Raw genomic sequence first — 26,506 nt, 5'->3', positions numbered from 1 at the left:
AGGCAGGACAGCTTCAAGGTTCTCTATTGGATCCACAATTGGATCCTCTTCTGGTTCCTCCTCGATCATTTCCGGGTCCTCTTCGAATTCTTCCGGATCCTCTTCAGTCATATGATTAAGCAGTTCCTCACATAATACAGAATATGTGACGCATCCTTGATGACGCCCCCAAATATAGTCTGTTATCATCCTTGGATTTTTTGGAAATGAATGCATCAAAGCCCAAATCCTATAATTGTCCAGGACTGGAAACTCCTCTCGCTCAAGTTTCCAAAACAAATTATCAAGTCATCCAATGTGTCCGTCGACTCCATAAGTAGAGTTATACTCTATCTCCTGAATCTCCTCCCTAAGTTGATTTCGTCGCACTTCACGACAAGTCAATGTGGTAATCGTCCGTGTCATCTGAAAAATTGAAAATAAATAAGTCAGTACAAAACTCACTAACCAGTACAAAACCGGTTTATTTTAATTTATACAGGCATAGTACCAATATAATAAATCAAGAAAAAAACAAATCTCCTTGATTTTCAGGAGTTTAAGTCGACAATTAGAACTAATTGGTCAGACCCATTGCATCGGTTGATTAGGGATCCAGATCTTAAGCTTGGTCCATTGTCCTTAATTAGAACTAATATAATTGGACAGGGATTTTTGTACCTATGTTCTGTTACTATTTGATCTAAGTCCATTTCTACCAATTTCAGACTTATTGATCAAACTTAGGTCCGTTTGATCATACCAATGTCCATTGGTTTAAATCTGACTGATTAGAACAAATCTAATCATTTTGATCAAATCTGACCCATTAGAACAAATCTAATCATTTGATCATATTTGGTCCAAGTCCAATTAATCAACCCAAATTGATTCAGGTTTGAATCAAATTAATTTGATTAAACCAACTAATGATTTAATCTAAATTGGGTCTAATTGGATTAACCAGTTTAAACCCACATAATTAATTAAAAATGACCAATAATCCTAATTTTAATTAATTAATTCTAACATGCATATATATTTTTTTTAAACACAAGCTTTAAAAAAATGCATAAAAAAAATTAATTGCATGCAGTAATTCTGTGAACATATCACAGTATTGGAAAAAAATTTAATGCAATTCTGTGAACATATCACAGCACTGCCACATTTTTTTTATTTTCATTTTTGTTTTGAGAAAAAATCAAAACAGAAACTTCATGTTTATCTCTTCGCCGTTTTCTTCGCCGCCACGACCCCATGCACGCACGCCACGCACACTGTGCACGTTGTGCACGCCACCTTTCCCGCGACGAACACGGGTTGCAACGAGAGGTGGCCATGAGCACTTCGCCGGCCACGATCAGAGACTAACTTCGTAAGTGTTCCCTCGAGGTTTTACGGCATTGGCCATTGGGGATTGTGACAGATCGCGACACAATCACGATCTCTTACTCGGCTATGGCAAAATTAGACGGAGACAAACTCTGTTCATGGCAGCAATAATAATCGCTGATCACGACTCAGTTGTGATTTCGCCCAACTAACAGAACGAACAGAACCAAACCATAATTTTGATTCAACGTAGAGATAAAGATTTTGGGATTTATCATGCATTTAGAACTAACACAACTCTAATACCAATGTAGATTATATTCTAAATGCATGAAAGAGGAATTATTTAAAGCGATAAAAATTTACAGCGATCTTCCGCAGATTCACAATCGGCAATGGTGAAACTCGCTGTCGGAAGAGCGATCACAGGATCGAAAAGCTCTCCGCAAGTCCACAAACTAAATCCCACCGCCTCAGATATTCTCCTTGCTCTGTCTGCGTTGCACACTAGCAATTTCACACACCTTATGATCCTTGGACGCACCCCTTTATATAGGGAAATAAATCATGGGCATAATGGACTTTTCCATTATGAGTAGTAGAGAATGTGGGCATGTTCTCACGTCCCCACTCTCCCCATTTCCATCAATACAGTCAATTGATCCCACATCATGAATTTGGACTCACTCAAATTTGGTATTTGCATTCTCCTTGTGTAATAGTCGACTATTACCTTAATATCAGTTGACTTAGACACCATGACTCAACCCCTCTATGGGTCAAGTATGCCTAGCTCTGAAACTACCCTTGTCCCACGGTTATATGATATCGAAGATCTCAAGTTGGAAACATACTTAATGCCAGAAGACCTATAGGCCAACTCTTACATGCTTGGAGTTGCATCACTCCGGGTTTTCCTCTTCTTGGAATCTCACCACTCCGAGTCTTCCTTACCAAGATACCTCTTGGACTTTCTCTACATAGCATCCGATATCCCATGCTTGCTAAGACTATCACCACATTCATCTACTTAGCATCCTAGGACTTTCACCATGTCCATCTACCTAGCATCTGACATCACATGCCTACTAGGACTTTCACCATGTCTATTTGCCAAGGCATCTGCGCCTACACACTTGACATACAACATTAAACCATAAAAAATGCCTGAAATCAAAACCATGCAACACACATACTTGGTTAGGTTACATTACCAAGCACCAAAACCTGCAATGTATGTGCATGGATTATTGGTATAATCAGCCTCCAAGGTTTTGAGTATTTGTTTGAACAATATATTTAGGGAATTTGATCAAGAGTGGTCAAATAACGTGGTCAACATTGATCAAGGTAAGCATAGAGTCTAAGTAAGTCAACATTGACTTGAAGCTTGGAAGTGAATGAGAAGTCCAAGTAGGATTAGTTGGGAATTGAACAATTGGCAAAGAAACCTAGTAAGTTAGGTAGACCAAGTACTAAGTTTTTGTATGTTTCTTTTTATATTTATTTTGTAGGAAACAACGGATGGACTGTTGGTTGCTACTCGGAAAACCCAATGGCTCCACTGTACAAAAATTTTGTACGTGATCTGAACCTTTCCTAGCTACCATGTGTTCTTTTAAGTTAAACTTGTATCTCCTGCGAAACTTAACACGTTTGATTCCAAGTTTAACTTATATGTTCTTTTAGGTTTAGATTTGGATCTCCTGTGGAACTTAACACGTTTGATCCAAATCACCTAGATTATAAATTCAATTAAATATTAGTTTCCAAAATTGGCTTTCAGTACTGCATGGCGAGGCACTTGGCCTTCTTGGATATGGGAGCAACCACCACCGACTAGATAAAGCCTTTTAAGGAAAGTTAATATTTAATTTCCTTATATAACTCTAGGTTAACCAAAAGGAACAATCAAATCACAAGGAAAAAAGAAAAAGAACACAACATCGAAACTAAATTCGAAAAACAAGAATCGAATGCCTCTTGTATTTGGTATTTATACAAAGAAAAATTAACTAGTATGATGCAAAAATTAAATACTAGCTATACCTCTTCCTTGTATGCTAAAAACCTCGAGATCTTCTGTCGTATCCCTCGCCTCCTCTTAGACGTCGTGTGGGCGACGATCCTCTAAGACGAACACCACCCGGAAAGCTTCTCCTCCTTCTCTAGAATTCGGCCACCACCACCACAAAGGAGCAAAAGAGAGCAAAGGGAAGAGAGGGAGAGGGGTCTGCCACTTGATGATCTCCAACAACACAATATCAATTGTTATGTTTTTCAAGGCCTCCCCTTCCCCCCTTTTTATATTAGTTTCCCAACGGAAAATTATGGAAAGAGTTTTATAAAAAATTAGACTCATTCCTATTTCTTTTTAATTTTTTTCTTTTTTTTCCTTTTAATTAATCAATCCTATATTGATTTATTAATTAAACAACTATTTGTTGATTTTTAATTATTTGACCGGCCCCTTGCTTGGGCACCAAGCAAGGTGGCCGACCACTTATTAAAAGGGAAAGAAAGAAAATTTTTTTATAAAATTTAAAAGAAGAAATTTCTAATAAAATTTTACAAACTCTTTTTTTTTCTAATGTGGATATTAAAAGGAAAGTTCTAAAATTTAAAACCAAGTTTTAAAATTTAAAATATCTCTAATAATATTTCTTTTTAAAAGAAAGTTTTATAAATTTTACAACTCTCTTTTAAAACCTTGTGGCCTAATTTAAATTAGGAAAATTTTATAAATTTTTAAAATCTCTCTTTTTACAAATTGTAAATATCTGAGGAATTTTAAAAATTCAAAAATAACCTTCCTAATTTAAATATTGCGGACGCCCCCTTGCCCAAGGCAAGGGCCGGCCACTTCTAGAGAATATGTGGCCGGCCATTCACCAAGCAATGAACCGGCCCCTTCTTGGACACCAAGATAGGCTTTTCTTTGGATGGACTTGAAGCTTTATTGAGGCTACAACAGGGACCTAGAGGAGAAATTGGTTTTGGCCTTCCGATGAGCTTGAGTATCCCGTGCTCGCCCCGAACACACAACTCAAGTTCATCGATAATAACTCATTCCACTAGAGAGTTATTACCGCACTACCGCACCAATCCCAAATTACATTATGGGATCCTTCTTATCATGAGTGTGTTAGTCTCCCTGTGTTTAAGATTACGAATGTCCACTAATTAAGTGAGTTACTGACAACTCATTTAATTAATATCTAGCTCCAAGAGTAGTACCACCCAACTTTATTGTCATGTTGGACTAGGTCCACCTGCAGGGTTTAACATGGCAATACTTATGAGCTCCTCTTGGGGGCATTCTCAACCTAGATAACTAGGACACAGATTCCTTCTATAATCAACAACACATACTATAAGTAATATCATTTCCCAACTTATCGGGCATATTGATTTATCGAGCTAAACCTCACCCTTTGATAAGTCAAAGAAATAAATACTAAATATACATGCTTGTTATTATATTAGGATTAAGAGCACACACTTCCATAATAACTAAGGTCTAGTTCTTTTACTAAGTCAGTACAAAAAGAACTTACCTAAATGATCCTACTCAATACACTTAAAGTGTATCAGTGTAATTTATTAGTCAAGATAAACTAATACTTAATTACACTACGTCTATTCTGATGGTTTGTTCTTTTTCATCTTAGTCGTGAGCAACTGTTTATAATTTATAGAGAACCGACAACATGATCTTCTAAGTGTGACTCCACACTCCATGTTATCTACTATATAAATTAATTGAACAATTACATTTAACAAATAAATGTAAACATTTGACTAATGTGATTCTTTATTTCAAAATAAATGTGTACAAAAGCTAAACTTTTAAGTATACACTCCAACAATCTACCACTTATACTAAAAGTCTAAGCTGCCATATCTGTTGCCATACATCTGATTCACATCCCCTCCACATGCCAATCAAAAGCTTTCGCCGGAAGGGCCTTAGTGAAAGGATCTGCCAGGTTATCTGTTGATGCTATCTTGGCGACGACAACTTCTTCTCGCTTGACGATGTCTCGTATCAGGTGGTACTTGCGCTCTATATGTTTACTTGCCTTATGGGCTCGTGGTTCCTTCGAGTTTGCAACTGCTCCACTATTATCACAATAAATTGTGACGATCTTGGGTAAACCAGGAATCACATCTAAGTCCATTAGAAAGTTCCTGAGTCATACAGCTTCTTTGGCTGCCTCAGAGGCTGCCACATACTCAGCTTCCATGGTTGAGTCTGAGACGCATTTCTACTTAACACTCCTCCATGCAATGGCTCCACCTCCTAAAGTAAACACATAGCCTGATGTAGACTTACTGTTGTCCCTATTTGATTAGAAGTCCGAATCTGTGTAACCCACAGGGAGTAAATCGTCTGCTTGGTAAACTAGCATATAATCTCTAGTCCTTCTCAGGTACTTTAATATATGCTTTACTGCAGTCCAATGTCCTTGTCCAGGGTTACTTTGATATCTGCTAACCATGCCCACGATAAAACAGATATCAGGTCTCGTACACAACATTGCATACATAAGGCTTCCTACAGCCGAAGCATAAGGAACTGCCTTCATGTCCTCAATCTCTTTTGATGTTTTTGGAGACATCTCTTTAGATAAGGCTACTCCATGCCTAAAAGGTAAGAAACCTTTCTTGGAGTTTTGCATGCTAAAACGAGTAAGGATTGTATCTATATATAAAGCTTGGGATAGGCACAACATTCTTTTCTTGCGATCCCTTATAACTTTGATCCCAAGGATGTGTGCACATTCTCCTAAGTCCTTCATATCAAATTGTTTGGACAACCATACCCTTACGTCTGATAATACCTTGACATTATTGCCAATTAACAAAATATCATCTACGTATAGTACAAGAAATACCACCATGTTTCCGTTACACTTCTTGTATGCATAAGACTCATCCGGACACTGAATAAATCCATATGACTGGATTACTTCATTAAACCGGATGTTTCAAGATCTTGAAGCTTGCTTCAGTCCATAAATGGACTGATTAAGCTTGCACACTAGATGCTCTTTGCCCTTTTCAATGAACCCATCTGGTTGCTTCATATGGATATTTTCTTCAAGACTTCCATTAAGGAAAGCTGTCTTGACATCCATTTGCCAAATCTCATAATCCATATGAGCGGCAATGGATAAAAGTATCCGGATAGACTTAAGCATAGCTACCGGCGAAAAGGTCTCATCATAATCGATTCCCTTTTTCTGAGTGTACCCCTTCGCAACAAGCCTTGCTTTGAAGGTTTCTACCTTCCCATATGTCCCTCTTTTCCTTTTATAGATTCACTTGCATCTAATGGCTTTTACACCATCAGGTGGTTCTACAAGCTCCCAGACCTTATTAGAATACATAGATTCTATTTCGGAATTTATTGCCTTTTGCCAAGATACTACATCTATATCTTGGAGTGCTTCATCATATGTCCGGGGATCTGGTTCATGTTTGCCTGGGATCAAGTCCGAAGACTCACCCAAAAACATGAATCTCTCAGGCTGCCTTACAACTTTCCCACTACGACGAGGCACCGTCTGTGGTTGTGTATCATGGGTGACACGTGTTGCAGTCTCTTGTGGCACTTCATCTTGTACTGTTGGTACTGAAGTATACGTGTCCTCTCTAAGTTCTTCTAGAACAATTTTACTACTGGACTTGTGATCCATTATATAGTCTTCTTCTAAAAACTGGGCATTGGTGCTAACAATGACCTTCTGGTCTTTAGGACTATAAAATAAACCGTCTTTCGTTCCTTTGGGATACCCCACAAACATACGAACTTCTGTACGAGATTCTAACTTATCAGCATCTTGTTTCAGCACATGTGCTAGACTACCCCAAATCCGAATATGTCTTAGACTGGGCTTCCGCCCATTCCATAATTCTGTGAGAGTAGAAGATACTGATTTAGAAGGTACTAAGTTCAGAATGTGCGTTGTTGTTTCCAGAGCGTATCCCCAAAATGAATTTGGTAATTCTGAATAACTCATCATCAATCTAACCATCTCTATAAGAGTCCTATTCCTTCGTTCTGCCACACCATTCTGTTGGGGTGTATCAGGTGCGGATAATTGGAATTGAATCCTGGCCTCTGATAAGTAATTCCTAAACTCTCCTAAGAGGTATTCGCCACCACGATCAGACCGTAGTGTCTTGATACTTTTACCTAGACGTTTCTCCACATCAGCCTTGTACTCTTTGAACTTATCAAAGCACTCAGACTTGCGGCGCATTAGGTAAATGTATCCATATCTTGAATAATCGTCTATAAAAGAGACAAAATATTCAAAGTCACCTCTAGCCTTGATAGACATAGGACCACATAAATCAGAATGAACCAATTCTAACGCTTCTTTGTCTCTATACCCCTTGACCTTAAAAGGTCTCTTGGTCATCTTACCTTCCAAGCAGGATTCACATGTTGGAAAGTTTTCCAACTCTAATGGACCCAAGAGTCCATTGGCTACAAGCCTTTGAATCCTACTTAAGTTAATATGACCAAGCCTTAGATGCCAAAGATGTGTTTGGTTCATTTCCGAAGGTTCTTTTCTCTTATTAGAGTTAGAAGATGTGTTATTAATTTTCATATTTTGCTTTGTGAGAGAAATTGGATTTAAAGTATATAAATTGCCAACCAATGCACCAGAACAGATAATCACTTTATTTCTCTTTATAACCACATTGTTACTAAAGGAAACTGAATATCCATCCAAATACAGTTTAGAAACTGAAATTAAATTCTTTCTAAAACTGGGTACATAAAGACAATTCCTTAAAACCAATTTCCTATTCCTATCAAATGATAAGTAGACGTCTCCCACTGCAACAGCCGCCACCTTAGTAGCATTGCCCATGTAGACAGTTATCTCTCTATCAAATAGTCGCCGGGTTTCCTGGAACCCCTGCAAAGAATTGCAGACATGATCAGTGGCTCCCGTATCTACACACCAGGTGCTGGTAGATAACACCGCTAAACATGTTTCAACTACTAGAGTATGAGATATACCTTTATTGTTCTGTTTCCTACGAGGACAGTCCACCTCTGCTTGCAAATAAAGCACTTGCCCTTCGGCTTCTTTATTCCAGCTTTTTGTCCTGCACCTTGAGGTTTATTCACCTTCTTTGCTGAGCCATTTTGTTTCTTCTTCTTCTTGCCTTTCGGCTTAGAAGTAGAACCATTTTCAGCATAGTGAATTTGAGAATGTTGACGAAACAACCCTTCGGCTACCTGAAGTTCTGTCAGAAGTTCCGCCAATGAATACATCCTTTTATTCATATTATAGTTCAGGCGAAAATGCTCAAAACTTCTGGGCAGCGTTTGGAAGATGATATCGACCTGGGTTTCCCCATCAATTTCTCCTCCAAGAACTTGTATTTCGTTTAAGTAAGCCATCATCTTGAGAATATGATCCCTCACGGGAGTCCCCTCAGTCATGGTGGCTGTCATCAGTTTTCTCATTGCCTCTTGCCTAGTAGCCCGATTCTGATGTCCGAAGAGTTCCTTGAGATTGTTCATTATATCATACACTGTTGGTAAGTCCTGATGCTGATGTTGCAATACATTTGACATTGAAGCCAAGATGTAACACTGCGTCATCTCATCAGCTTTTACCCATTTACTATGATACTGAATCTCCTCTGGGGTAGAATCATTGCTAGGTGTTTCTGGGAATTCCTCTAACAGTACAAACTTATAGCCCTCAGCAGTTAAAACAATGTCCAGGTTTCTTTTCCAATCTATATAGTTGGGACTAGTAAGTCTGTTTTCTTTTAGAATAATGGCCAGTGGGTTGAAAGTCATCCTAAGAATCACAAAATAAATTTTGGTCAGAACTCTAAATTTAGAATAATATTGATTCCTCAAACAATACTATTTTAAATTAACCAACACCTTAAAACACCATGAATTTTGTATGCCACGATAGTGTGGACGTATACAAATTCAACATTTATAAAAGGAGGGTATATCCCATTAATTTTATTATCTTGTCAACCTAACTTTTTGACAAATAAAATTAATAGTTGGTTTCCTTCGGTCACACAAATAATAGCAGTGACTCCGATGGGGAGGATACTATTAGACGTGCCTAAGTGTATACCATTACTTGACACTAAGTCCATTAATAAGATTGTGCCCCTTCCGATGGGGAAGATCACACACTCTTAATTAATTTCCTATAGTCATCCGAAATGGAAGTTTGGTCTAGTGATCCGCAAACAAACTCATCCGATATGGAGGAAGACACTCAGAGCCAACGCGCAAGTTTGTTTGCATCACTTACAAACCAGTAATGGAGACCGTGGAATTCACTAAAATAAATTCCTCTCCCACTTAATTATTTAAAGTGAGGAATTTTGATGATGCTAGCCTACTAAACATGTACACTAACATTCACACGCAACACAATACAAAAGCAATAAATAGAAAAACTAATTTTCAACTATTATGACTTTTATCTATTGTTGTCCTCCGTGTGTCATCATCCCTAGCTGCTGCCATCTTTGGCCACCGCCACCGGGTCTAGTTGTCGCATCCATCTTGCTTCTTGTTACGCTGCGCCACTCTGATCCTCAAAAGGTTCCACGCCTTGCAAGATTCGATCCGCGACATAAATAGAATTTTACATTTTTCGATCCTATATTCCTCGAAGGAATGTACATGTAAACTAGATCAAATATAAAATAAAATTTACATCCATCGATCCTATATTCCATAAAAGGAATGTACATGTATCTAGATCAAAAAATAAAATCCTAATAAAACTAAATACAGCTCCTGCTGTATTTTATAATACAATCATGCACACATAATAAATGTCCTTGACATGTCCAAGGGTCCAATCACACACATAATAACTATAAGCTATAATAGTTGGATCATGCATCCACAAAGTTAGCACATCCTACTATTAACCTGCCTAAATTATGTATGACATGTGCATAATTAAACTAATACCAAATACACATAGGCATAACCCTAGCTCTGATACCAATTGTTGGTTGCTACTCGGAAAACCCAATGGCTCCACTGTACAAAAATTTTGTACGTGATCTGAACCTTTCCTAGCTACCATGTGTTCTTTTAAGTTAAACTTGTATCTCCTGCGAAACTTAACACGTTTGATTCCAAGTTTAACTTATATGTTCTTTTATGTTTAGATTTGGATCTCCTGCGGAACTTAACACGTTTGATCCAAATCACCTAGATTATAAATTCAATTAAATATTAGTTTCCAAAATTGGCTTCCAGTACTGCATGGCGAGGCACTTGGCCTTCTTGGATATGGGAGCAACCACCACCGACTAGACAAAGCCTTTTAAGGAAAGTTAATATTTAATTTCCTTATATAACTCTAGGTTAACCAAAAGGAACAATCAAATCACAAGGAAAAAAGAAAAAGAACACAACATCGAAACTAAATTTGAAAAACAAGAATTGAATGCCTCTTGTATTTGGTATTTATACAAAGAAAAATTAACTAGTATGATGCGGAAATTAAATACTAGTTATACCTCTTCCTTGTATGCTAAAAACCTCGAGATCTTCTGCCATATCCTTCGCCTCCTCTTAGACGTCGTGTGGGCGACGATCCTCTAAGACGAACATCACCCGGAAAGCTTCTCCTCCTTCTCTAGAATTCGGCCACCACCACCACAAAGGAGCAAAAGAGAGCAAAGGGAAGAGAGGGAGAGGGGTCTGCCACTTGATGATCTCCAACAACACAATATCAATTGTTATGTTTTTCAAGGCCTCCCCTTCCCCCCTTTTTATATTAGTTTCCCAACGGAAAATTATGGAAAAAGTTTTATAAAAAATTAGACTCATTCCTATTTCCTTTTAATTTTTTATTTTTCTTTCCTTTTAATTAATCAATCCTATATTGATTTATTAATTAAACAACTATTTGTTGATGTTTAATTATTTGACCGGCCCCTTGCTTGGGCACCAAGCAAGGTGGCCGGCCACCTATTAAAAGGGAAAGAAAGATAAAATTTTTATAAAATTTAAAAGAAAAAAACTTCTAATAAAATTTTACAAACTTTTTTTTTTCTAATGTGGATATTAAAAGGAAAGTTTTAAAATTTAAAACCAAGTTTTAAAATTTAAAACATCTCTAATAATATTTCTTTTTAAAAGAAAGTTTTATAAATTTTACAACTCTCTTTTAAAACCTTGTGGCCTAATTTAAATTAGGAAAATTTTATAAATTTTTAAAATCTCTCTTTTTACAAATTGTAAATATCTGAGGAATTTTAAAAATTCAAAAACAACCTTCCTAATTTAAATATTGCGGACATTGCTTGGTCACCAAGCAATGAACCGGCCCCTTCTTAGACACCAAGATAGACTTTTCTTTGGATGGACTTGAAGCTTTATTGAGGCTACAACAGGGACCTAGAGGAGAAATTGGTTTTGGCCTTCCGATGAGCTTGAGTATCCCGTGCTCGCCCCGAACACACAACTCAAGTTCATCGATAATAACTCATTCCACTAGAGAGTTATTACCGCACTACCGCACCAATCCCAAATTACATTATGGGCTCCTTCTTATCATGAGTGTGTTAGTCTCCCTGTGTTTAAGATTACGAATGTCCACTAATTAAGTGAGTTACTGACAACTCATTTAATTAATATCTAGCTCAAAGTGTAGTACCACCCAACTTTATTGTCATGTTGGACTAGGTCCACCTGCAGGGTTTAACATGGCAATACTTATGAGCTCCTCTTGGGGACATTCTCAACCTAGATAACTAGGACACAGATTCCTTCTATAATCAACAACACATACTATAAGTAATATCATTTCCCAACTTATCGGGCATATTGATTTATCGAGCTAAACTCACCCTTTGATAAGTCAAAGAAATAAATACTAAATATACATGCTTGTTATTATATTAGGATTAAGAGCACACACTTTCATAATAACTAAGGTCTAGTTCTTTTACTAAGTCAGTACAAAAAGAACTTACCTAAATGATCTTACTCAATACACTTAAAGTGTATCAGTGTAATTTATTAGTCAAGATAAACTAATACTTAATTACACTACGTCTATTCTGATGGTTTGTTCCTTTCCATCTTAGTCGTGAGCAATTGTTTATAATTTATAGAGAACCGACAACATGATCTTCTAAGTGTGACTCCACACTCCATGTTATCTACTATATAAATTAATTGAACAATTACATTTAACAAATAAATGTAAACATTTGACCAATGTGATTCTTTATTTCAAAATAAATGTGTACAAAAGCTAAACTTAAAGGGTCACACTTGACTAGTTGGGAACTAGTCCGATAGACCGAAAGTCAACATTATTAGGTTCGTGCAAATCAATATTCGGATGAAAGTTGACTAAGATCCAAGCAACCATAAGTCACAAAAGTTAGGCAAATCTGCACTCGAAGAGGATCCATTTTGCAATGGAGTCAACAAAGATCCAATCGACTAGAAGAGTGTCAATTGAGCTCTATAAAAGGGGAGTTGAGGCTGTCTCTTCCATTATAAACAACAATCAACATCTCTCGTTCTACTACTCAAAAGTGTCTCAAATTCTACTTGTGTGATCCGGGAAGCAACCGGAAAGGTGTTGCGATATTCAGATCTTCTAGCTAGATCTACACAAGTTTTGTTCTTGTTTTATGGCTTTACTTTCTTTTTTTATACTTGTGATTTCCGTACGAAATCTGTAAGAGGTTTTTCTACCTTCAGAAAGTATCAAGAAAGGAGAAAGAAATTAGTGGACTCACGTTGAGTGCATACCTTGGACATAACACCCTGAGAGGGTGTGAACCAAGTAAATTTTGTGTCATGTGTCTTTATTTTTTACATTTTATTTTTATTTTCACTATACATTTGTAAGTAACTCTGATAGAAAAGAAAAAGAACAACCCCCTCTAGCGTTTAAATCATATCTTACATGGGTGATTGCATCAACACCAACAATGTGCTTGGTAAAAAAAGTCTTAGCAGGTCAAGGGCAGTCGATATTAGGCAGGTGGAGTCAAAGAAGGTGCTTAGAAAAAAGAAGTTCTAGTAGTCCAAGGATGGTTGGATGCTAGTTGGGTGAAGTTCAAGAAGGTTCTTGGCAAAAGGAAGTTCTTGTTGGTGCAATCGACCTAGGTTTTGATCATTACGATCATAGTTTTGATGTGTGTGTCAAAGAGTTTAAGTTATGTTCACCCTTGTATTTGATATGTGTATTTGAGTTATACAGGTTTGCAGGATACACATGCGACTCAGGTTGATGGCTTCGGGTTCAGTGAAGAATGAAGCATCCGAGGGACAGTGGACAAGCCAACGAGGACAAGGGCCGAGGGAAGCGACTTCGAGGCATACGCGAAGGATGGTATTGGGGACAAGCTGCGGGCTTGAATGCATCCGAGGGACGAGAGCCAAAGGAAGTAGGCTTGAAGGCAAGAGGTTAAAGCTGCAAAGGAAGCGTCAAATGAGTCGTAAGGGTGAGGGTACGAGTGCATGAGAAATTGTACTCGGAGTAAAATTCTAGTTTTAGGGTTTTACTGTAGCAGTACTATAGCAGTACTGTAGTAGTACTGTAGCAGCCGATTGCATATTTTAGCAGTCGACTGGTGCAGTCGACCGCACAGTCGATTGGGTGCAAACAGAATGGTTCTGTTCGTTCGGTCAGTGTGGATCAGTAGACTGCATGTTTTAGCGATCGACTGCACCAGTCGACTGCATGTTTTAGCAGTCGACTGGTAAATGACCGTTGGCATATTGTTGGTACTGTGAAGTAGCTGTTGGCTACCTCCAACGGTAACACCAGTCGACTGATGGTTTTGCCAGTCAACTGGTACCGAGATGAGTTGATATGATGATCAACTCTCTCCTCTTATTTATAGGAAGCTTTGGGGCTTGAAGGAGGTAATTCATGCTTGTTGAATAACTCCTTAGCAATTGTCCAGAGCTTCCAAGTCATTCTCTTCCTCCTAATCTAAGTCTTCATCTTGTAAGAGGAAGAGAGCTTTGTGAGAGGTTGTACTCCATCGAGAAGGACTAAGAGCTAGCCGGAGATTGTCGGGGATTGATCCACCGAAGGATCAAGGGTTCGTCCACCTCAAGGACACGCCGTGGAGTAGGAGCAAGCAATCTCCGAACCACGTAAAGGATTTGTGTTAGCGTTTGTGCTTTCTTGCTTGTTCTTATTGTTTTTGTTTAGTATATTCCATTACGCACTAACACCTTGTAGAGAAGAAAGAAAATTGGGGGTGACCTAGCTATCCAACCCCCCTTCTAGCCGGCCACCGATCCCTTACAACTGTATCAGAGCGAGGACGCCCTTCAACGGACTAATCGCCGAGAAGAGCACTTCATCAAAATGGCCGACTCAAACATTTATCCACCCAAATTCGAAGGGGACTTCTCTTGGTGGAAGAAGAGAATGGAGGTATTTTTAGAAACCGATTTTGACATAATGCTAATCATGGAAAATGGTTTTGAAGTGCCTAGGGATCAAGACAATAAGATACTTGAGAAAACAAGGTAGAGCAAGAAGCAAATGGAAGAACATTTAGCGGATTCTAAAGTCATACATCATCTACACAATGTTCTTCCCCAACAAGAAATAACAAGGGTTGGAATCTACTCAAGCACCAAGGAGTTATGGGAAAAGCTAGTGGAGCTTCATGAAGGGACATCGGAAGTGAAATTGGCAAGAAGAGACCTCATTCGAACTCAACTCAACAATATCAAGCTTGAGAAAGGAGAAAGGGTATCAATTTTACATTCTAGAATTAAGGAAATTATTAATGGACTAACAAGTGTAGGTGAGACACTTTCAAATCGAGACATGATGATGAAAGCCCTAAATGCTTTCCCAAGAACCACAACTTGGAGCTCCATTGTAGATTCATACTACATATCAAAGGACCTAGAGAAATCCTCGCTAGATGAACTCTTCTCAACAATGGAGCTTCACGAAACAAGAGTTGAAGGATTAGATAGAGAAGCTTATAGATCAAGAGGAGTAGCTCTTGTGGCAAACAAGGGAAAGGGAAAGAAGAAGAAATCTTCATCTCCACCATCCTCCGACTCCGAAGAATCAAGAGCCTCAATGGATAACGATCAAGAGGCATATATGGTAAGGAAAATGAGAAGGGCATTTAAAAAGTTTTCAACTAACAAATCTCATGCTAGGAAAAGCTCAAGAAGCAAAAGTAGAACAAGAAGGGTCATTTGTTATAACTGTCAAGGAGAAGGACACATAAGAGATGATTGCCCTCTCTTGAAGAAGAAGGAAGGGAAGAAGAAGGAGGAGAAGAAGCAAAAGAAAAAGGAAAGAAGGCTCAAAACCTAAAAGCAACATGGGATGATCCATCATCATCATCGGAGGAAGAAGAGCACCATGTAGTCAATTTTGCTCTAATGGAAATTGATGATGTAGCCTCCACCTCATCCGAAAATGAAGAGGGAAAGAGCTCAAGTGAAGACGAAGAAGAGAGATCAAGTGAAGGGGGAGGTCAAACATCATATTCGGACATCTCGGTAAGTGAGGTACATAATCTTCCTCCTCATGTCTTAATTAAAATTATTTCAAGCACAAATGATGATTTGTTTAAGGCAAAAAGAAAGAACAAATCCTTGAAAAATGATATTTGCATGCTTAAGGAAAAATTAGAATCCATGACTATTAAGGATAATGATATGCATGCTTCTTCTACAAATTCAAATGATTCATGTTTAGAAGAAGAAAATAAGGCTTTAAGGGAAAAGGTAGAATACCTTACCAATGCCCTTAGAAATTTTGAAATTAGCACTAAAACCCTAAACATGATTATTGGGAGCCAAAGGGCAAGTTTTAAGAAAAATGGGTTAGGATACAAGGAACCCAACAATGAAAAGACCTACCATTGTCTACTTGCTAGGGGTCAATCAAAAACCAAGACTATAGATAGGAAATGGATCCCCAAGGAATATTTGGTTAACCCAATTAGAAATAATTTTTATTGGGTGTCAAAATCAATCCTCAAAGGTTAGAGGATTTTAGGTTAATCAACCATTAAAATCATAATTCAAATCCTTAAAAAATGATTGACTTGAGACCTTAAGGGGGAGCACTCAGCCTTGATAGAAATTCATGATCAAGGAGGCTAAGTAGAAGTTATCTTCATCTCACAATGATTTACATTATTTTCTAACCTTAAATGTGAGATGATAGGATGATACAAATAATTCACTTATGCTTATGGCATCTTGATGAGTTATGAAATGAATCAAGTTTTAGTGATCATAGGCCAACTACGAGGAAAGCAAATGTTTAATTAATGGACATCTTGCCCATAGATCATAGTTGGACATTTTAAATGTTTTGAAAACATTTTTATGTTTTATTTACTGCAGTTTAGCTATTTTGAAACATATAATTGCAAAACAAGGTTTCAAATTGATACCACCTTGAGTGATTTTCAAAGTGTTTGAGTTTTTATCAAAACTCCAACATGAAAGTCTAGAACGCCGCATTTAGGTCATATGGAAAACGATATTAATCTTGAAACTGAGAGTTTTGAGTGACTGTAATTAAGGAACAAGGATATGTTGGAGCAATCCCAATGGTCCGTGCGACCATGTGTTTTGGTGTTTGGGCAAAGGGTTTAAGTTAGGTTCACCCTTATTATTTGATATGTGTACTTGAGTTGTGCAGGACTGCAGGATACACATGTGGCTCAGGTTGACGGCTTCGAGTCTAGTGAAGGATGGAGCATCCGAGGGACCGTGGACAAGGCAGCAAGGACAAGGGCCGAGGGAAGCGACTTCGAGGCATACGCGAAGGATGGCATTGGGGACGAGCCGCGGGCTTGAATGCATCAGAGGGACGAGAGCCAAAGGAAGTAGACTTGAAGGCAAGAGGTCAAGGCTACAAAGAAGCGTCAAGTGAGTCATAAGGGTGAGGGTACGAGTGCACGAGAGATTGTACTCGGAGTAAAATTCTAGTTTTAGGGTTTTACTGTAGCAGTGATATAGTGTTAATGTAGCAGTATTGTAGCATTACTGTAGCAGTCGATTACATGTTTTAGCAGTCGACTGGTGCAGTCGACCGCGCAGTCGACTAGGTGCGAACAGAATGGTTCTGTTCGTTCAGTCAATGTGGATCAGTCGACTGCATGTTTTAGCAGTCGACTGCAAGTTTTAGCAATCGACTGGTATCGAGCCGTTGGGATGTAACGGTCGAATTTCCACAGAGGGCAGTCGACATCATGTTTTGAAAGTCGTCTGGTAGGCGGGGTTTTCAACCCGCGGCCTATATAACCAAAGCTTGGGAGCTTGGTTATAGTTGACGAAATTAGTGATGGTAAACCCTAATTAGTAGTCTACTAGTCTCAAGAGTCTTGGTTGGTGTTGTGGTGAGGTTTCTCCTCCCACAAGGAGTGACTTGAGATAGCCGGAGTTTGCCGGGGGCTAATCCACTGACGGATAGGGATCGTCCACCTTACGGACAGTCGTGGAGTATGAGCCCTAATCTCTAAACCACGTTAAACGAACGTGTTAGCGGTTTGCTAATTTTTATTTCCTTTATTATTTAGCTTGTTTGTTTTAGTATTATTCCGCTGCGTAAGCTAACGTTGTAGGAAGAGCGAGTATTTGGGGGTGTCGTCTATCCAACCCCCCTTCAAGCCAGCCACCGATCCCCCAACAAGTGGTATCAGAGCGAGGACGCTCTCCGTTGGACTAACTGCCAAGGAAGCACAAGATGACCGGCTTGATAGAACCACCAAAGCTTGAAGGTAGAGGCTTATGGAACATCACGTATTGGATGATGATGATGGTGGTAAAGGAACCGTTCGAAGTCCCAAAGGGCAAGAAGGGAAAGAAGCTCCGATCACGACATTGGACGGAGGAGCAAACCACACGATCAAAGGCAAACGACAAGGTAATATCTATATTGATTGATATTATGCCTAATGACGTGATGAGCCTTGTAGGAAAATACGAGAACGCTCACGATTTGTGGAGCAAGATAAATAAGGTTCAATGGGAAGAACCTTTGTCTACACAAGAGGAGGAAAAATATGAAGAAAAGGAAGATGTGGCTCAAGTAGAGGAGGAGCAACCGGAAGTCGATTCATGCTCAATTTCTGAGAAGGAGAAGGATGAAGAAAGGTCATCCACAAGTGTGGATGAGGAAGATGTAGCATCTACATCCTCAAGGGTTGAAGAAGAGTCCAAGATAAATGAAGAAGAAATCTTAGAAGAAGTCAACCTAGTGAGCACCTCCACCGAAGCAAAGTCAAGGGACCACATAATATGCTTCGAGTGCAATGAGAAGGGACACTACAAGAGTAGATGTCCATTGGGTAAGAAGAATGTAAATCCTAAACCCGTTCAAGTTAATTTAAACACTAACAAGGGTTGTAGGAATAAAGAAACCCAAGGAAAAATGATGTGCATCATATGCTTCACGTGTGGGGAGAAGGGACATTACCACACAAAATGTCCCAAGAAGAGGGAGATCAAGAAGCTTGCGCAATTAAAGAAATGGGAGAAAGAGAAGAAGAAGAAAAGCTCAAGTCAAGGGGAGCTTCAAGTGTCACGCCCCAGAGGAGTCCCTGTCCGAAGAAATTTCGGCAGCATCTCCCCTGTACGACGGACAATCTGAAACTTCTACATAACACATATACATCAGCCACAGACGGCTGGAATAATAACAATAAGTAAAAACAAACACCGCGCAGTATTTATAATTTATTTATCCTCTGGCTGTCACAACCACGCAGTTAAGATAATTAAACAGTAAAATAATACTCTGACTCGAAACTCACCCTACTCCACTACACTCGTAAACCTCAAATCCGACGAACTCACCTCTTCTGCCATCCAAGCAGGCATGCAGTAGAATAAAATCCAAATCCAAATCCATCACAATAATAAAATCCATACAACATCCATAAGAAGAATAATCCAAAACATAACATGTTCAAAATAGTCTAGAACAGAAAAGAAACCAAAGAAAACCAAACATATCCTCGAGGTCTGCAGGGACCAGCACTACGTGCAGTGAGCACTAGCGACTGGAACTCCCTCTGGACAGCATCAACCTGAAAATATCAACAATGGAGGCGGGGTGAGTCCAACACTCAGCAGGTACAATTGATATACAAAGTAGGGAAACAACACCTAGCACTAATCATGCGTACAGTCTCCTGTTAAGAAAGATAAAAATGCATCTGAAGTAAACAGGAGAATACTGTACTAACCAGGTCCTGATTATAAGGTCAAACAGTCCGAGGGATAAGGAAATCCTGTATGCATGTCAAACATAGGTATCCAAACAATATGCAGCATATAAATGCAGCAAACACAAGCACAAGCAATAAATGCATCATGCATATGATGCCCATGATGCGTCCTGTTCACCCCTCACGCCAGTCGATCATCCCACACAATAGTGAGGCCAAGTGGGTAGGGTTGTGACAACCGTGCACTCTGTCGTCACTACTCCTGATGAGTGACCGAGTGGAAGGGATGCTGTCGGAGTACACCTATCCTCCTACCCCAAATCATAAATGGGGGAGCGCAATGCTCTCAACTCCCGGTACACAGTGACGGGGAGGAATCCCTGCCGGATAACACGTTGTGTCTCACTACCCATGAGTGGACCAACGGTGCCTAACAGAGTCCCTGCTGCAGCACACTCTGCCTGAATCGACCACTAACCCATGAGTGGTGGTGTGTGCAGATCCATGTAACTGGCGATGTGCTCAACAATAATGGAGCGGACTATCGCACAGCATGCAATCATGCAAATGGTGCATGGCAATAACCATAAAAACATCCTGACCTAATCCATATATATAGACAAGTGTACCCTAGGTCAACGGATCATATCGAATCAAAGGTACACAGAAGGTATAAAAACCTAGGTCCTGAACATGGCGAAACATGGTATATCACTACCCCCTATAAGCATGTATAAACAAATAAAGTATACATGGGATGCAAATCAAGCAATCAATCAATCATGTATCAGATAATTGGTAGTGACTAACCGAAAGAAATAAAGGACATAATTAATGCAACTTGTTAAATTCACTACTATGTATATCAAATGACATAAGTCAAAAGTACCCGCCTCCAATCGAAATAAGATCAATCTGATCCAAACACGACGTCGAGATACGCGTCTCGCGTCAAAGTCCTGTAATATCAAATAGATAATGTATTTAGCTATATAGCTAAATAAAAATCTCCAAACCTATTTAATAATCTTATCCATTCCTTAATTCAACACATATACCTAGGTTAACATTAGTTATTAACCTATCTATCAACCATCGACAAAATGATCAAAACCCAATACCTTACCTCAATTCACAACCATTCTTGTTACCAATAAAGGGTTGTTTGCTGCTGTAAGTCAAGGTAAGCAGCTGTTAGAACAGAGTGAGCCAATCCGCTGTGATTCCGGGTCGAAGTGCGATCAAGAAACAACACCCAAACAGAAATCAAGCCCAAATTCACAGCTAGATACAATACTTACCTCTAATATCGCCGATCTGTTGTATCAAGGATCTGAAAAACCAAAAGATACAGATATAATGATATGATCCACAGTAGCTATAGAACAAGAACAGAACACTAGATCACGATCTAAACCCTCACCTTTCTGTCACAATACCGTATCACCAATGCTCTGAGGAGGAAGAAATGCTCAGAGCTAGGGCACGCAAGGTGAAACTTGGGCTCGACTCTTGGCTCCTATCTGAAGCCAACTCAAACAGAAGTGGCAGTAGCGCTGGGTCGTACCTGCAGCCGGAAAAGAGGCCTCGGCAGAATTCTGGCACGGCTCGAGAAGAAGGAATAAGAGTCGATCGGCCCCGAACAGTGAAGGTGTCGGAAAGCAAGGAGTCGGCTAGGGCACAGATAAACCTCGGCCGGCAAGATGGCGTTGGGCACTAGAGTTCGGCTTCAGTGCTAGAGCACGGGTGAGGAGTTGGCGTCGCTGCAGGGAAGAGGGATCGGGAGGCAGAGGCAAGGGCGCCGGCGATCGAAGTAAACGCCGGCAGTGAAACTAGGCATAGGAGCAGTCGGTGGTGTGCTCGACTAGGGCAGAGGATGGGTCGCCGACGTCGGCCGAGAAGAGGAGGAAGAAACTGCCGTGGGCAGTTAGGGCTTCGGCGTGAGAGAAGAAGGGAAGAGGGCACGGGTTTTCGGCGAGAGGAGGCGCGTCGGGTGTCGGGGGAGAAGGAGTGAACGGCGACACTATTAAAGGGAAAGAAATAAAATAAAAAGAAAAGGAAATATAAACATTTCCTCGCTTAAATAGGATAGCCTAAACAGACTTTCCCGGGCCCCGTTTTTGTCCCTGTTAACTTGTCCATACGAGCTCCGAAAAACTTCCGAAAAATTTCCAAAAATTCGGGAAAATTCCCTTATTAATATTTGCCTATTTTCCGGTATTTTACATTCTCCCCCACTAATAAAAATTTGGTCCCCAAATTTCGTTTCTACCATCAGCAAGTACTAACAACAGATATAAAGTATAAATGCTGAATGGTAAACAAATCACATACCTCAAGTGAAAAGATGGGGATATCGAGCTCGGATAGTATCCTCGAGCTCCCAAGTAGCCTCCTCGTCCGAATGATGCTGTCATCCGACTTTAACCAGCCGGATAGTCTTGTTCCGCAACTAACGCTCTTTCCGGTCGAGAATCCGTACCGGAACCTCCTCATAAGTAATGTCAGGCTGAACTGGAACTGGAATATCTATCAGCACATGCGTCGGATCGGGTACATATCTTCTCAGGATGGATACATGAAATACATCGTGCACGCCTGACAGGGACGGTGGTAGTGTCAGCCGGTAAGCTACCGCTCCGATCCTCTCCAAGATCTCGAAAGGGCCAATGTACCGCGGAGCTAGCTTACCTCTGAGGCCAAATCTCTTCACCCCTTTCGTGGGTGAAACTCGCAGAAATACATGGTCGCCAACTGAGAACTCTAGTGATCTGCGTCTCCGATCAGCATAACTCTTCTGGCGATCCTGCGCCTCTGACATCCTCCGTCTGATAGTACGGACCAACTCTGCATCCTGCTGAACTCTATGAGGTCCCAATAGCTGGGCCTCTCCAACCTCATCCCAGAGGACAGGTGTCCGACAAGGTCTACCATACAACGCCTCAAACAGTGCCATCTGGATAGCCGAATGAAAGCTGTTGTTGTAACCAAACTCTACTAACGGCAAATGGTCCTCCCAACTGCCTCCGAAATCCATAACACACGACCTCAGCAGATCCTCTAAAGTCTGAATGGTCCGCGCTGACTGTCCATCTGTCTGTGGATGGAAAGCTGTACTAAAACGGAGCTGTGTGCCCAAGGCCTGCTGCAGACTCTGCCAGAAACGAGACGTGAACCGTGGATCTCTATCCGAAATGATACTCAACGGAACACCATGTAGTCTGATAATCTCCCGACAATACAAATCTATCAATCGATCCAGGGGATCCGTCCTCCAAATCGCTAAAAAGTGCGCGGATTTGGTTAATCGATCAACGATTACCCAAATCGCGTCGTGACCTCGTCGTGTCCTCGGCAAACCCACCACAAAGTCTATAGTGATGTGATCCCACTTCCACTCCGGAATAGGAATCCGCTGAAGTAATCATGCAGGTCTCTGGTGCTCAGCCTTCACCTGCTGACAGATAAGACATCTAGCTACAAAATCCGCGATGTCTTTCTTCATACCGTTCCACCAATAGGGACGTCTCAAATCTCGATACATACGGGTACCGCCTGGGTGGACAGCAAATCATGAGCGATGAGCCTCTGGAAGTAACTCCTATAAGACCGGATGAGACTGAAGCACGCAAAATCTGCCTCGGTAGTGTATAACACTCTCCTCGTCTCGTGTGAACTCGGTCTGCTGCCCGGAAGCTATCTGGCTGTAAATAAACTGCAAATACTGATCAGCAGCCTAGGGCTCTCGTATCCTCGTCCTGATCAACGACTGAGCAACCATGGTAACCAGAGTACCCTGCTCTGTCTGTCCTTACCCCTCAAGGCCCAAATAAGAGAAATCTTAAATCAAGTCTGTGACCACAATTCGGTGGCAAGCTAAAGTCCCTCTGGACTTCCTGCTAAGCGCTTCGACAACCTCATTAGCTCTCCCCGGGTGATAGCTAATGGTACAATCATAATCCTTCAGGAACTCCATCCATCTCCTCTGTCGGAGATTAAGTTCCTTCTAAGTAAACAGATATTTGAGACTCTTATGGTCAGTGAGAATCTCAAATGTAACGCCATATAAATAATGTCGCCAAATCTTCATGGCAAAAATAATGGCGACTAGCTCCAGATCATGTACAGGGTAGTTCTTCTCATGTTCCTTCAATCGACGAGAAGCATAGGAGACTACCATATCGTGCTGCATCAGAACAGCGCTCAACCCTGAATAGATGTGTCGGTGTAGAGGACATATCCATCCTCTCCAGAAGGTAAAAATCAAAATCGGAGCCGACACTAGTCTCCGCTTCAACTCCTAGAAGTTGGTCTTGTCATCCTTAGTCCAAGTGAACTTCACGCCTTTCCAGGTCAAACGTGTCAGTGACATAGCTATCCAAGAGAAACCCTCAACGTATCTCCGGAAATATCAAGCCAAACAAAGGAAGTTGCGAGCTTCTTCAATAGACTCCGTCTACTTCCAATGATAACAACCTTGATCTCCTGTGGCACTACGGTATATGTAGGACCGATGCGGCCGGCTAAAAGGGGGGGGGGGGGGGTTGAATAGCCCTGAGTAAAACACAACCCTTTCTCGGACAATTAAGCTAACACTTGAAAAAAAAATGGATTAATCAGAAAGTAAAGCATAAAAACGAGGCACCGGTTTTGACTTGGTTACAACCGGGGAGGTTGTTAATCCAAGGAAGATTGTTGCACTAAAAACTCCTTCAGGCGGAGAAGCCTCGTTTACAGCAGTGTAGGCACAAAAAGAAAGAAGCTAATTCAAAGCAATGGAAGCACACAAGTGTTGTTACAATTTCTGAACTGATTCTGAGCTTCTGGACCAAGGCTATATTTATAGCCTTGGTCGGGGCGCCTGGAAAGGTTCCGGGCGCCCTGGGGGGATAAATTTTATCCCCCAACGTTCAGATCGAGATAATTCTCGATCTGGTCAAAATACACTTCCAGGCGCCCGGAAGGGTTCCGGTCGCCCCGGGCTTCTCCGAGCGCCCCGAACTGCTCCAGGCGCTCCGGACCGAAAAAGTCAACACTTGTTGACATTTTGTCCGGGACCTCTTCTCTGGTTCAGTCCCGCCTCGGTCCGAGTCTTTCGCTCGAGCTCCACTAGCTTGGGTGATCTCGGCCATCCGGAATAGGGCTGACCCGAACCCAAGTTCCGGCCTTCTCCTCTAACAGCCTTCATTCCCGGTTTCTCGTCCCTCGAACGCTGCACATGTTGTTCTTGTTCACCGGTGTACTCTTCCGCGGTTACCTCGTCCCTCGGGCGCACCGAGCCCGTCGGCTCTCTCCCGTGCCGTCCTTCTCGCTAGCCGCGTCTTCCGCTCGACCTCGGACTGCCGTCCTTCTCGCTAGCTGCGTCTTCCACTCGAGTACCTGTGTTCCTAAGCTCCTGCACACTTAGACACAAGGTTAAAACATACAGGACCTAACTTAACTTGTTGATCACACCAAAACAACCTTGGGGTTCCAACAATCTCCCCCTTTTTGGTGTGATCAACCCAAGTTAAGCTGGTTAAAATAGACATAAACTTGAATTAAGTAAATTAACTTAAATTGCAATTTAAGTGCAAAAAGATAGAAAAAAAAATTAAATTCTATCTACCTCCCCCTAGACTTATACTTTCCCTTCTCCCCCTTTGATCACAAAAAAAATGGGGTTCCAAGAAAAATAATCTAAGGGTTAAAGACTTAGAAAAAATATTTCTAAAAAAATCTAAGTTTTTAAGAGATTTAGAAAATTTTTCTAAGTAATTAAAGCTGAGATTTCTAGTTTCAAGAAAAAAGTTCTTAACTTAGGAAAAAATAATTTTTGAGAATATTTCTAAGTATAAAAATAAAAAAAATTCTAAGTAGGTAAATTGAAATAAAATGTTTTGAATAACCTTTTTCAAGCACTAATTAATTCTTGTATTAATGCTTCATTAGTAAGTTAATTAAACATTTATTTCAATATTTTGGCTTCCAGGTCGTGGCGAGGCACTAGGCCTTCTTGGTTATTGGAGCAACAACCACTTCCTTAGACAAAGCCTCATAAAGAAATTCTTTATTTAATTTTCTCACTTAAAGCGCTAATTTTACTTTTAAAATTAATTTAAGCATGATTTAGGAACCCAATATAGGTTCCAACCTACTGGATTAACTAAAAAGTTTTTAGGGACATATTTTCTAGAGATATTTTTAATTTGTCCCTGGTAATATCTATAATACCAATTCAAATTATTGAACCTTCTAAAATTGGTTTTAGATGAGCAAGCAGAGTTTTTCAAGTTTTCTACTTGAATTTTTAAATTTTGAATTTCTAATTTTAATTTTTCATTTTCTAAATTTGATTTATCTAGCATTTCTAACGGACAAGATGTAGCTAATATTGCTTTTAAATCTTTATTTTCATTTTCTAATTTGCAACAATCTTTTGTTAAAATTTTAATGAATTTAAACATTTTATTAGGAGGAAGAGATCGTACCTCACTTACCTTGTCGATCTCGTTGTCGGTTTCTCCCCCTGAACTGCTGCTCTCTTCGGACGTGGCTCCCCCTTCATTGATGCTTTCGATGCTCATTTCGGAAGAGCTTGATTCGCAGTCGTCGTCTTGATGACTCGCCATTAACGCGAGCCCGGAGAACTCCTCGACTTTCGATTCCGACGACGTATCGTCCCACGTCGCTTTTAGGGCCTTGCGCTTTTGGATAGGCTTCTTACCCTTGTCCTTCCCGTTGTTCTTCAGTTTAGGGCAATTGTCCTTGACGTGCCCTTCTTCATCGCAATGGTAGCAGCGGATGGTTCTTTTCTTTCTTCCCTGCGGATGGTTAGATTTCCTAGATTTACAAATATTTTTAAATCGTCTTACCATCATTACCATTTCCTCGTCGTCGAGAGAAGATTCTGACTCAGGTTCGTCTCTCGAAGCTTTAAGAGCGACATTATTCTTGGGCTCCTTCGGACCTGCACATC

The sequence above is a fragment of the Zingiber officinale genome, chromosome 2A (assembly GCF_018446385.1).
Source record: "Zingiber officinale cultivar Zhangliang chromosome 2A, Zo_v1.1, whole genome shotgun sequence".
NCBI classification, from domain to species: domain Eukaryota; kingdom Viridiplantae; phylum Streptophyta; class Magnoliopsida; order Zingiberales; family Zingiberaceae; genus Zingiber; species Zingiber officinale.
The sequence above is the reverse complement of the archived record's forward strand: the minus strand, read 5'-3'. Positions refer to the sequence as shown.